General features: G+C 31.2%; 1 protein-coding gene across 1 annotated transcript in view; it reads right to left on the bottom strand.

Annotated features, from left to right (window-relative positions):
- LOC128995906 (uncharacterized) overlaps positions 1-6,978 on the bottom strand; it is an 87,754-nt gene extending 80,776 nt beyond the window's left edge. Inside the window, exon 1 of the mRNA XM_054420953.1 lies at positions 6,912-6,978. The gene's annotated coding sequence lies outside the window, so the exon portion shown is untranslated. The remainder of the gene's footprint in view (positions 1-6,911) is intronic.
- Between the last annotated feature and the right edge of the window lie 6,293 nt (positions 6,979-13,271).

Raw genomic sequence — 13,271 nt, 5'->3', positions numbered from 1 at the left:
GTTCATAAGGGAACTTACGAGAAAACCGTAAGCCTGACATTCTTGAATACAAATAATGATAGGTCTTCATGTGAAATTCCTAGAAATAATATTACTTTTTCTGTAAACCCTCTCCTAAGGGCTAACATTAATTAAAGGAATGTACGTAACCTCATTCTAAATGCTAAATATGCGTCATCGGTTTTTTTGTTTATAATTGTTTGATGAAATTTTTTAATTCCTTTTTTGAGTTTGTTGTAGGTTTCCATAAGTTATTATATTTGATTCTGTCCCACAGCTGATTGCAAATACTTAAACCAAAGATGTTCATTAAAATGAACAGTACAATAGGGTTACCTGTACAAGGAGAGTATGGAACTATTTTAAAGTGGATTTAATCAACCCCATTAATCGCTTCTGTATCCTCACCCCGTTGCGAAGTGATAAAGCAACCACTATTTAATATCCCCCGTTGGTTCACGAATCCCTCACAATTGTAGTGCAACTCAGCTCGAAAGTTGCCTGACAGTAGGCAGTGTTGCCAAATGTCTTGTGGTAAGACACATGTTGGCATTATTGGCTAATGTCGGAGGTTGGGTGAGAGTTAAGCAGCAACAATGGGGCTATTTTGGTGCTAAAATACAGTTGTTTCGCGTTCGCCTTTCGGTATCATTAAGACAATGTACGTGTGTTTAAGCGTTGTTACGTTTTGACATCAGCTGGTTATGTTACACAGCTTTGTTGTAATTTTACAATATCTTTTGCAGAAAAAGGCAAATTAAGTGTTGATAATTAATTTGTAGAGTAAGGTAAACATTAGGGCCATAAAACTTCAAAGTTTTGGAAGAACATTGGCGGTTATGTTTTCAGAGATTACTTATTAACCAATAATGTGCTATGTTATTTACAACTGTCATATAATAGATTATCACGTTTGTAAATTTATACACTGCTATAGTATAAAGACAAAACACTGAAACATTGAAACGAGTTGTTTGCTTGAATAATTGTATAGTAATTTTATAGATTTATAGTAATTTTATTCATTATAAGTGGCTTGTATCCGTATGTAATTAATGAAATAATTGATAAATAACTACTACGGCAGTGAATCTTCGTTCTTCACTATTTGTTGTTTCAGAAAAGAGATAAGCTTTTTACATAAGTTACGTATTTTAATTTAGTTTTGATTAAATGTTGAAATGACCAAAATGTTACTTTCTAGTAAAAAACACCAATAATTTATTTATTTTACCGTCCAACAGAAAAACGGGTTCTTTTGTTCCGATAAGAGAAACAATCAATCAGAAATTTCAACATAATTAAAAAATTCAGGAAAACATGATTCTAATTATTTTTTTGTTATTTCTAATAAATAGTAACTAAATCAAACCTATCCAAAATTTGGTGTTGACTAACTAATTTAAAACATATCTCCAAACTCTAATATTTGATTATTTACATAGTTTAACTTGCAAACTATTTTCTGTTATAAAACAAAATCCTGGTTTACAAATTTCAAGAATAATATTATTAGTTGATGTTTTCTTTAACAGACCCCTGAATGCGGGCTCAAGTTATTGTAAAAACGTACAATTTGATTCAGAGATTTGTTTACACTAATTTATAATCATAACATCTCACTTCTAGTATTCAATAAGAACACTTCAATGTATGTGTTACTATATAGTATTTATTTAGATGTGTTCTCACACGATAAGTGAATTCGGGTCACAAACTCGTGAACGTGGAATAATCAAGAGACCATTCACACGTGGCTAAACATCATGTCGGTTTCTTTTCGACAATATGCTTATTTAACAGTATGTATGTTACAACATGTTATATTCAACTAATTGAATGAGTTAATAAACACTAGAACCCTTTAGAATTCATTTTATTAATCAACTACTAGTTTCAACTCGGCCATAATCATTTTGTTATGTAGTTCCACTAATACGCTTGAGATAAAGCATTGATTAAAATATAGTTTTATTATTTGTGTCAAATTGATTTCGATCACTATTCTCTTGTGATAAATAGATATTAGTTACCGATAACATCGTTTAGGTATTAACATTTATTATTTCACAGTTCGAAGATATAAGTACAGTTTTTTTTTATAAATTAGGCTACTATGAGCAACCGTTAAAATTAAAATTAAAATGAATCTAACATAATCCATGAAAATTTGTTGCCCAACCCTTATAATTTTATTGATACTTTTTTTTCTTTTACATTAAGATCGGGTTTACTGTTTTTAAATAGTCGTAATTTATATGGACCTATTTCTGCTGGTAAATAGGCAACATCTTTTAGTATAAGAATGAATGACAAGTGACAATCCTCTATCCCATTAACTTAATAGCTTTATGTTGAAAGTTTTAATAACAAATAACAAACCAAGATTCAAACATCATTCAACGTGATTTGTATTTTTATGAACAAACATTCCTTGTTCCTCGGAGAAACAATTCCACTTCTTTTCGCTGCTGCTACTAAAACCTTTGTTATTGTATATCTCTAAGGATTCACAAATGATTTTATAATGGTCTATCTAAATGGTCCGCACTACTTGCTATCAAAATGTGATTAATTGAGACACCACACTCTTTGAACAGACATACGATGAGAAAGCGGGGTAATATAATGACACTTCTACTGCCGTATCCATAGCTTCCTCTAATGTATACCTCCTCAATGCCAAGCGTTTACTTTTCATATTCAACTGAAAGTATTGAACGTTTAAATACTAACTTAGTGAGAATTAAAGTTGTATTGCATAAAATAATATGTTAAACCGTCATAACATCTTGAGTACAAGCAATCTCAGACATAAAAAGTCTTTCCTCTTTTTTGTATATGGCCATTCAATAAACAAATGTCTTACTTAATCAAATAGCCAAAACACAACATAACCATATAAACTCAAATATCACAGGTGTTCTTTTCATTGTTGGCATCAAGAGCTGTATGAATAAAAACTGTAAAACAGCTGTTTAGATTTGCACCATTATTACTAAAATACTGTGTATCTGTTAACAACCCCCTCGCTAATTGTTGCTATCCCGATCATGAAAAGCTCGTATCTTCGTATCCCACTGCCATATCTTCCACTTATGCACACCGCACACCTCACTGGCTAGAGTTTACTTTTCATATACAACTGAAAGTATTGAACCTTTAAAAACAGGGTTGATATGTTTGGAAAATACTGGATTACTAATTGTAACTTACTGTAGTGAGAATTAAAGTTATATTGCCTAAAATAATATGTTAAACAGTCACAATATCCCAAGTTTAAGCAATCTCAGACACAAAAAAGTCTTTCCTTGTTTTGTATTGGCCATTCAATAAACAAATATCTTACAGTTAAGTAATCAAATAGCCAAAACAAAACATATAAAAACCAACTTTAAACACGTGTTCTTTTAATTGTTGGCATCAACAGCTGTTGTTAATCAACGCAAACGGGAAAACAGCTGTTTAGTTTTGCACCATTATTTCTAAAACACTGTTTCTGTTAACACTTATCCTCGCTAATTGTTGCTATCCCGACCATGAAAAGCTCGTAAATATATAATGTATACGAGTCGGTGGGAAGAATAAAATAATCAAGTTGACGATCGGTAAACGTATTCCGACCACGCCTGTAGATATAGTCATCACCAGCTTTAGTGCGAGGTGGGAAGCGAGTTTATAGGTTTTGGCACAATTCTTAACGACCCCCTGCATGAGAGGTTGTAAAATTTCGCTATCTTGAAAACTATTGAGTTATAACATTAATTGCTACTTTCCTAGTGTCACAGTTTAATTGAATTATGATGATTGTTTTGGTTTGTTTAATAGTTTTCAGGACTACTATAAAAGTAATTACAATTGGTACTAATTGCAGATCGGTAATTTATATTGTGGTGTTATGGTCGTGCTATGCGAGTGTTATTTTTTATTACCATAATTTGAATTAAGGTTAGGTTGGTTAGGTTAGTTTAAGTCAGGTTAGCTTAGGTTATGTTACCCTTATATTGAGTCAATATTGATCAAGTTACAATTTAAAATGTCAATAAATTTCTTCACAAACTGTTTAATTCTGATAAGGACTAAATATTCAATGTAAGCCTGCTTTACGTAAATATATACAGTATGTGTTTTCACTTTGTACAATTTTAAAATTAAGTTAGCAATTTATCCTGTGATTGTATTTAAATGTTTGTACGTACATAATAATAAGTAGGTTTATGTCCGTATCAGTTACATAATCACTAACAATGTATTATGTTATTGAAAATGTCTATAAAATTAGGAAACTTTCTACCAACCACAGCCATGTCACAACAAACATATGGTGTTAATTAATTGTCCTATTTCCACCTATCAATCATCTAGGTAAAAAACAATCGCAAAAGTCACCAATTACCTACAATCTCCTGCCATACAAGCGATTTTGGTTATGTTCAGCGGTCTTTGTCAACAATGGACCGTGTCCACAGCTGTTGGCGGTTTTAATCAGCTGATTTAAGGCTAACAGCTGAGAGTCTTGCAACCACCAATTATCAGGCAAGGCCGTCTTGAGTTCTAAGTCGAGGTCGTTCTACTGTTTGTTTTGCCATTCTCTACTCATTAGCATAAATTCGTTTTCCAATTTTCTGTGTTTCGTGTAGTTTGACCAGTTGGTGTTTGCGTAAGATATTTTACACCTGATATTATTTTCAACGTTAAGCCAACGTGTACGTAATTTTCTCATAGATTGGTTTTGAGTCGTAATTTATACATAGGGTTATCTTGGTATGTATTTTAATATAGTTTTACATCTACTTGTGACCTAGAATGTGAAGTATATCGTAATTTAGTAAATCAAAATATTGCTAGTTTTGTTTACAGTTACACATATGTTGTTTTTGAATACTGTTCATACAGCAATGTAAAGTGACACAAAATCTTTGTGATTATCAAAAACCGGTATGTTTTTTTTTCTAGGACGCTAGGCACGAGCCGGGATTGTTTTTCACATTCAGACTAAACCTAGGGGTTGCGGCATTATCACTAAAAGATAAAATCATTTGAGATTAGACGGGATTGAACCCGGGACCTCAGGGACTGAAGCCCCGCGCTTTAACGACTAGACCAGCTCGCTCTCCCAAAAACCGGTATGGTGTATGAATAACAATTAACGGTTAAATTGATACATCCCTGTTTTTCGCGAATTAAATCAAATTAAGTAAAACATTTCTCATAAATAACTGTTGGCAAAGTAAATAATCACACCGAGTTGTAACGGTTTTTTTTTAAATACCACTAAATTTTGAACATTCTTGGTTCTTCGCTTTTTTGTTTCTTATATTTATTGTCATTGCTGGTTCGTAGGAATTAAATTCCTTCCCTTATTCAATAAGAATGTGGTTTCCTTGGCTAAGAATTTTGCTTAAGACTTTTCAAAGTGAAAAGCTTTTTTACCTTTCTCAGACTCTCTAAGTCAAAATAATATATTTAGTCGTATATTTTATTCGATTAGTATCATGTTGATTTCTAAGAAATACTTCGTCATTTAGAGTCTCTCCAGCAATAATAAAAACTACTTGATAATGTATATATTAGTGCAATATTTTTTCCTTTAAAAATCGGTTGTATATTGATTAGGAATTAGGCATATTTCTAATGAGTGCCTTGAATTACACCAATTAACAATTTAAATCAAATAAAGTACACATTTCCCCTTAGTCTTATGGATGAAATAATTGATCACAGCATACTCTTGGTGTGTTATTATCCTGTTTAATTACACCTTTTGTTTTAATCAATCAATCTTTGTCTTGTTTACACGAGGATTTAATAATTATCTAAATCTAAATCCTACTATGGTAAGAACCTTACGAACTTTATGGAGTAACGGTCAACCGGTCCCGATATTTTCACTCAAAATACAACGAAGAATTTTAAGGAAAAACAATAAAAAATTTAAATAAACATCGCCATGTTTACCCCGGTGTGAAATACAACATCTAAATCCTATGACACAGAGTATATTCCTTGTTTAAGCCCATCTATCAACATCTATTATTATTTACCAATCACGAATAATGTCAAAGAAAGCAATACAACATCTTTTAGCAAATTAGCAATTTAGATTTGTGTAAATTCGTCTATATTCATCTCACTTTGCAAAATAGGAAATTATTTATTACAGCTTCGTCTTGTGTTTACAATCCTTGTTTACTTGTAATCTTTGTTTAAACCAAACAAATTCAGCTTTGTTTACATCAGGTTTTAAATGTCTCAATCCTTCTGTAAGACAATTCTATAAGGGATCAAACCGCTTGTGTTATTTTACTGCACAGTACGACCACAAAGAATTTAAAGAAATAGTACAAAATGTTAAGCAATTAAACAAACTTCGTTATGTTCCAGGTTCTAAATACAAAAATTCAATTACACTTGATACATTTCTTCACTATCAATATCCATTATTTTCCTTCCAGTACGAAGAAGAATTTTAAACAAACAAAAAACTTCATTTCCAAATTTGAGATACGTAAATCCTATTTCCGTTTATTGCAGGTCACTAGTCATTATACATTGTCCACCAGATTTTTAAATAGAAACAATATACTTAACAACGCAACAAACTGTGCTATATTCCAGAGTTGAAATTCCTAAATCCTATTACGCGTTCACTTCTTTCACTGTTTTTGCGTTGTTTGAGTTCGCTAACAAACTACACCTTACAAAGAAAAAAAAACTAAACAAACCCAGTCCAAGTTATGAAAGTTATACAGATATCGCAACCGGTCGTAAACATATTGCAACACTTTGAAGGTTACGCGACAATCTGTTGGCGGTCTGCGCGATCGCGGCTTAAAACTCAACTAGAAACTCGTCAAAACTTAGAAAATGGTTTGATATTTTAAAAAATTTTGACTAAAAGGTATACTCACATGTGGTGGTAAGACTATCCAAGAGTTTTCGCGACAACACTTCACACCACGACTACGACAACAGCACGGACAGACTGCAAGTGCTGAGTTGAAGTTGTCCTGAGTCCTACCCCCCCCCTTCTCTTCAGGTCCTGATCCTTCCCCCCCCCCCTCTGACTCCCACACCGCCAGGATCTGCAAGGATACGTGAGGCTGAGGCTGAAATCAACCGCTTGGAACACAGTAAACTTATAGTTTATAGTTTGGACGGATGAACGTTTAAATACGTTTTATCTCGGGATTTCGTACTCGTCATTTAATTTTAGCGAATTTCCCATATAGGAATAAGCTATTACCGTAGTACTCATGGTGAGACCTGGAACCGGGACCGATTTACTTTTTCGTTTTGAGGTCCCTAGAGGCCTTCCGATCAAATTCATATTCCCATTTTTGACAAAAAAAATAAATAAAATTTAGCGATTTCTTTACAAACCATTTTGTAGAGCTTAAAAAACAAATAATTTAGTATATTGAAGCGTTGTTATGCGCCTAATGGTTACGGGGGAAATTCCAAAAAAATTTCAATTTCAAATTCTCATGTTATCCGTATGGAGAATAATTAAACTGTAGTTTGCTTGTTTATAAACATGTTTTGATCAAAATGTTTGTTACTAAACTATTAACATAAAAAAAAAACACTTTTACCCTCCCTGTTGCAGCAAACCTAAGTATTCACTAATACTATTAAAATAGGGAATAAATGTAATTAGTAAATGTAATTAATAAATGTAATTAAAATAGGGGAGACATTTTAGTGTAAATCCAATCAGGCAAATGGAAATTCACTTAGTCTGCAGGTTTGCTGCGGTGGCGGTATTGTTATGTTTACAATGGTGTCTTTGGTTTTAGGATTTCTGTAAGTTACAAACAAAGTGCTAGAGCTAGACTATCGATTTAATAGTTCGTATGCAAATAAACTGATCAATAGGATCTTATTTAGCATGCATTTACAGACATAAAATTCTTCTTTTTAAATAACTAATATTTTTTTACATATTGATAGGTGGAAATGTCCCTGAACTGGTTAGGAACCGATAATGGTTCAGTTTCTAAATAAGTAGGTTTCTGTGACCTAGGTTGTACTGAAACCTAAGTGGCAGAAATCCACTTATTTTGATCTATATGACTGAAGGTATGTAAACCATTATTTAAGAATTAATGTTAGTCTACTTTAAATATATGTAAAACCACCTATAAACTATTAATACTGTACCTTAATCTAATAAGCATTGTTCGTCATAGTATAGTTGATACTTCAAAAGTAATGATAAACAAATCTAATACCGGTACGGTACTTATATTTATTTGAACTCCCTTTATGCAAACTCTTTTCGTTTTAAATTCAATTGTTATAATTTTCTATTAATATTTGAACATTTTCAGTATTAAAGAGTCTTAAGTGGTTTCTCGTGGAAGTTGATTTTTTTTCTAATGATTTATCTTTCATATTTAACACCCCAAATGAAAATCATTTAACTCGCATAATTTGGTAAAAACTTTTGATTTTTTACTTGTAAATTACTTTTTGTAAGCTGCCTAATTGTACATACAGACATGTATATCCACCTCTTAATGCAACAACAGGAGAGAACGAGTGTTTGAATGTAAGACGTAGGTTGTGTATAAACAGTTTTAAATTCGCCGGGAAAAACGCGGGAAATGCGAGGTGCGTAGGCCTCAATACACACGTGTGTGTGTGAGTAGGGAAGATGTCCAGGTGTAAAAACCCAGCACGCGCCATCCTCCCCCATAGCACGCACACCTGGGGTGTAAAAAAATACTCACTGGGTCGTTTATCTTTCTGTAGTCTCTCTCTCTCTCTCTCTATCTCCCTCTCCCTCTCTCTCTCTCTTCTATTCCCTATGCCTAGGTTACCTAACCTCAGCATTTGATGTCTGAAATGAAACGACCTATGTTTATTTGTTGTTCAACTCAGTTTTTGACTATACGTGGCTATTGTTCAGTATTTTAGAAATTCAAATTGCTTAGATGAAACGTGATATTTCCGAAAAGTATTTGTACAAGGGGCAGTATTCTAAGTTGCCCATTATGTTTATCAAAACTGAATATGTAAATTTGTGCTTGTGCGAAACTTTGCAAATGTTAAAGACACAGAGATACCTAAAATTATCCTTTCATAATTAAATTATAAGTGATAATAATACGTTTTTATTAGTTTAAAATGTATTCATATTTTAACAGAACAAAGATTAGATTAGCTATTATTAGGCAATTAAATTACTTCTCTAATTATGTAAATAACAAGAAAATCAATACCAAATTAAATAGGGCCCCGAATTTAATAAATCAAATCAACGTATTCCAATTTTATTAATCAAATCTGTTTATTTGTACAGGCGTTAGGTACTTCGTCAGTCGTTAAATGTTTGGAAGAACATTGTTGTATGGGATATTACTAACAAAAGAGCTTTACACTTTACAGTTTTATATACCTAAAGAAATAACAATTAAATATTTTATGAAAGGCATTTAAAATTAAAGACACATCTCATTTGAAAATAACTGTATATAAGAATGAATTCACTTGTTAAGTTAGTACAAAAAGTAGTAATTTAGTATATTAAAGAGTAGTTGTTTTTGGCTCAATGGTTACAAAAAAATTTAAAAAAGAGAAAAAAAGAGAAAGAAAACAAGTTATTATCAAAGAGAATAAATAAACTGCCGTAGTTAACTTGTTTGTTGGATATATTGTGATCAGATTTGGAGAAATATTTTATATCATACTAAGCTTTTGTCATTTCACTAAAACACACTCATTATTATCTTCCCTGTAGCAGCAACTCTAATTACTAGTTGAACATAATGTTATTTAAATAGGAAGTACATCCGGCATGTTGGATAAAATATATTTGTGACTATTTAGTCGAGCAAATGGAAATTCGCTTAGTTTGCAGGTTTATTTAGGTGGGGTGGATAGCCTACCTTCTAATAGCTGCAGATAGGTCGGCATACTCTTTTATATTATCAATATTATTGTTTGTATCTTTGAACTATTTTTATAAGACATGCTTTATAGCCTGATTATCTTCCTCCTAGAGACAGCTATCAATTATAGGAAAGTATTTTTGTTTGGTCTGTGCGAAATTGTTTCTAATTCAACTCGATTTTACTTTACTGCATTTCCACTCCTTCCTAACGAGCGGTAATCTTTTAGTAGTTATACCAATATCTCTGTAGTTAGCTACTTGTTACGGACAGAGCTGCGCTACCTGTTGTGAATCAGAGGAACTACAAAGTGCTTTTAGTTAACCTATTACCCGTTAGTGGCGGTAGGTGATGATAAGAATACTATAGAGGTAAAACACTAAAACTAAAACAGTATTTAAAAATAACTCTACTACTCTAAAAGGTAACTACAGTAATTAAACCAAATGAATTTTATATTAATACACTTTTTTACAGATTTATATCTATAGTCTAGAGGATTAGTTGAAGACCGATTAAGTCAAGTTTCTTTGGTGTAGAAGGTGTTTTGATGTTTATTATTATGAACTGGATATACTGTATAGTGATAAAAACCTATCTTTGATAGTTACTTTTGATAAAATACTGATTGGTTTAGTATCTATATAAATAAATCTAAATTAAAAATAATATCTTTTAATAGTATTTTTTTGTTGAAAAGAATTTTTTTAATAAGGTTCACATAGTCTTGATAGTACCAAATTGTTTCATTGAAGTCGTCAATTAGTGAATCAGGCACTCTGGTGATACATTTTAAAACTGGTTTGATAAAATGAAACAATAAAAGTTTAATCACCAAACCATTTGCAAATTGCTTTTGAGATAGCAATTTTTAAACCAGACATTAGGAATTGTAAGTCATTGTAAGTCTTCGCTCAGGTCGACTCAAGCATTTACACTTTCATGGTTAAATATCTGATAAAAGGTTTTGTAATCAAAAGATTTAGGGATTTAATTTCATTTTCTAAGAGGCATTGACGTTAATATTTTACCTCTTTTAGCTATTCTCCTCTATCACTCTAAACATGGAATTGAAAATGAGCGTTGAGACTATTCGGAGGTTGATAATCATCAAAACTGTTTTATATGACTTTTAGCGAGCTAATCAAAACAATTCTGTACAAACACATTTTTTATAAATTGGCTGCTCTAAAATTTGGAGCTTTGGGCTATTACCCAGCTAGCCCATAAAGTGAGGTCTTATGTCAAATTAAAAAATACAGTGGACGTATCAGATTTTCTTTTCTTTACATATCTCAGTAACGTAAACAACCCTTCTGTAATGAGATTTCCCTTACCAAAATTCAATTGTTAGAAAAAAAAACAACCCTTACCTCATGAACATAATGCACCCATACAAGGAGAAATAAAGCAACACATTTATACATTTAAAGAGAAGTCAATATATATTTCAAAATACAGTTAGAACAATATATAATATTTATAATCTATAAACACTGAGAACACTCAAGTAGGGAACGACTCGCGGCAAACCCTGTTCATATATCTTATTTACAATAAAGTCTGTCGCTACGGATGTTTATACATTGAATAGACAGTATCCCGCGTGGTCCCGGGCGGCTCAAACCGACGAATATTACAGTATTTACATTTGAAGTTGGTTTAACAAGGTGTCAATGTTTGATATAACACAGATCTATTGGTCTAGAAAAACTTTAGATTCACTTAATCCGTAAGATTTTTTAATAACAATTGCCTAACTTGTAGTTTTTTCACACACAGGTTCTTGTCTAGTTAACTAGTAAGTAAACTCCTGTCTTAAAGTATTTCAATGTGATTTAATTTTATTAAAAAATGAGCAAACGTTCCATGACCAACAATAGAAACAAGATACTACAGGAACTTTTGGTAAAAGCACATTTCATTTTTAACAATAGGAAGTTAACTTGTATAAGACTTATTTACGTTTATACTTAGTTTTCTTAGTACAATTGGACACTAGAAAAATTACTTTAATTGTTAATATTGATAAATTACTCTGGTTCAGTGTCATAAGATGAAATTCTAACAGAATGAAAATCTGGAAACGTAATGCCCATAATTTGTTCAAGTTTACAGATATGATTTGTTTCTAATTACAGTATATGAAAGCTCCAATAAAATATGTTGCATAAAATGTTTTTTAGTATTGTATTCAAAATTTATAAAACTATTGAACTAGCTATACGCTGATATTGCATTTTTATAAAAAACAGTTTTACTTTAGGAACATATTGATGTTGGTAAAACATAATTTCATTGGTAAAATTTTTAAGTTACCTCCTGCTTTGATTTATTCAACTTTTCAAACTAGTTTTTTTAACACTATTGTTTTAGTAATATTTTTTTCAGAGATAGTTTTGAAGGCAAATAGGAAGTTAGTGTTGAAACGCTTGTATGGCTATTGTCAGAATTACTTTTAATTGAAAATTTTAAATTATTTTATTAAGTTAAATGTTTTAAGGAGCCAACTAAAATAAAGTTGGTGATTGACTCAATTAAGATCGTAAATATTAATGTAAAAATAAAACAATATTTTTTACTTTTCAACTCAGTTGTTTTTTATCAAAATTAGTTTTTAATTGTCGGATCATTGAGAAAATTTTTATAATATTTGAATACTAAGTACTTGTACATGTCAATAAATAAGATGTATCACAAAATAAAATAAAAACATAACCTCCTAAATGCCTTCAAAAATATTGCTGATCAATTTAATATTAGTACCCTTACTAATCAAAAACTCAGTACTCAGTTTGAATTCAATTTTAAAGTAACAACTTTAACACAATACAGTGAAAAAATAAGAAATGTTTGGCCTGTGAAATAATGAAATAATATAGCGCCTTACTATTTTTTCACAGGATATCATTCTAATTTACTTATGAGGGAATGTATTTGTAGTTTTGATAAAATATTCAACTATTAGAGTAGGCCTAATAATGAATTAAAAATTAACTAGTTTAAAATAATGATAGTTGTAGGAGTATAAGTTAAACAAACGTGATATAGTAAACAGAACACAACCCATTTTAAGTGAAACAAAAAGCATAGTTTAGTTTTCAAAGCTTAAAATGAAAACTGATTTTGGATCCCCCAGATATAAGCTAATAAAACCAAAAGTCAAAACTGTTGACTGAAGGAAATACACTATCGAGACTTCCATTACATGTTGTGACTGTTCTAGACATTTTAAAACATTCTAACTTCCGATAAAAACATGGAACACGAAGATTTATAATAAAACATTCATCCGATACAACTACCTTTTGATTTTATTGTGAACACTAAAAAATTACAAAATAGCAATAAATTCTATAACAAAATCAACAAAGA

The sequence above is a fragment of the Macrosteles quadrilineatus genome, unplaced genomic scaffold (assembly GCF_028750875.1).
Source record: "Macrosteles quadrilineatus isolate MER2022 unplaced genomic scaffold, UCM_ALF_1.0 Scaffold_5__1_contigs__length_97177068, whole genome shotgun sequence".
Classification (NCBI taxonomy): domain Eukaryota; kingdom Metazoa; phylum Arthropoda; class Insecta; order Hemiptera; family Cicadellidae; genus Macrosteles; species Macrosteles quadrilineatus.
Note: the sequence above shows the minus strand (reverse complement) of the source record. Positions and strands in the feature narration are given on the sequence as shown.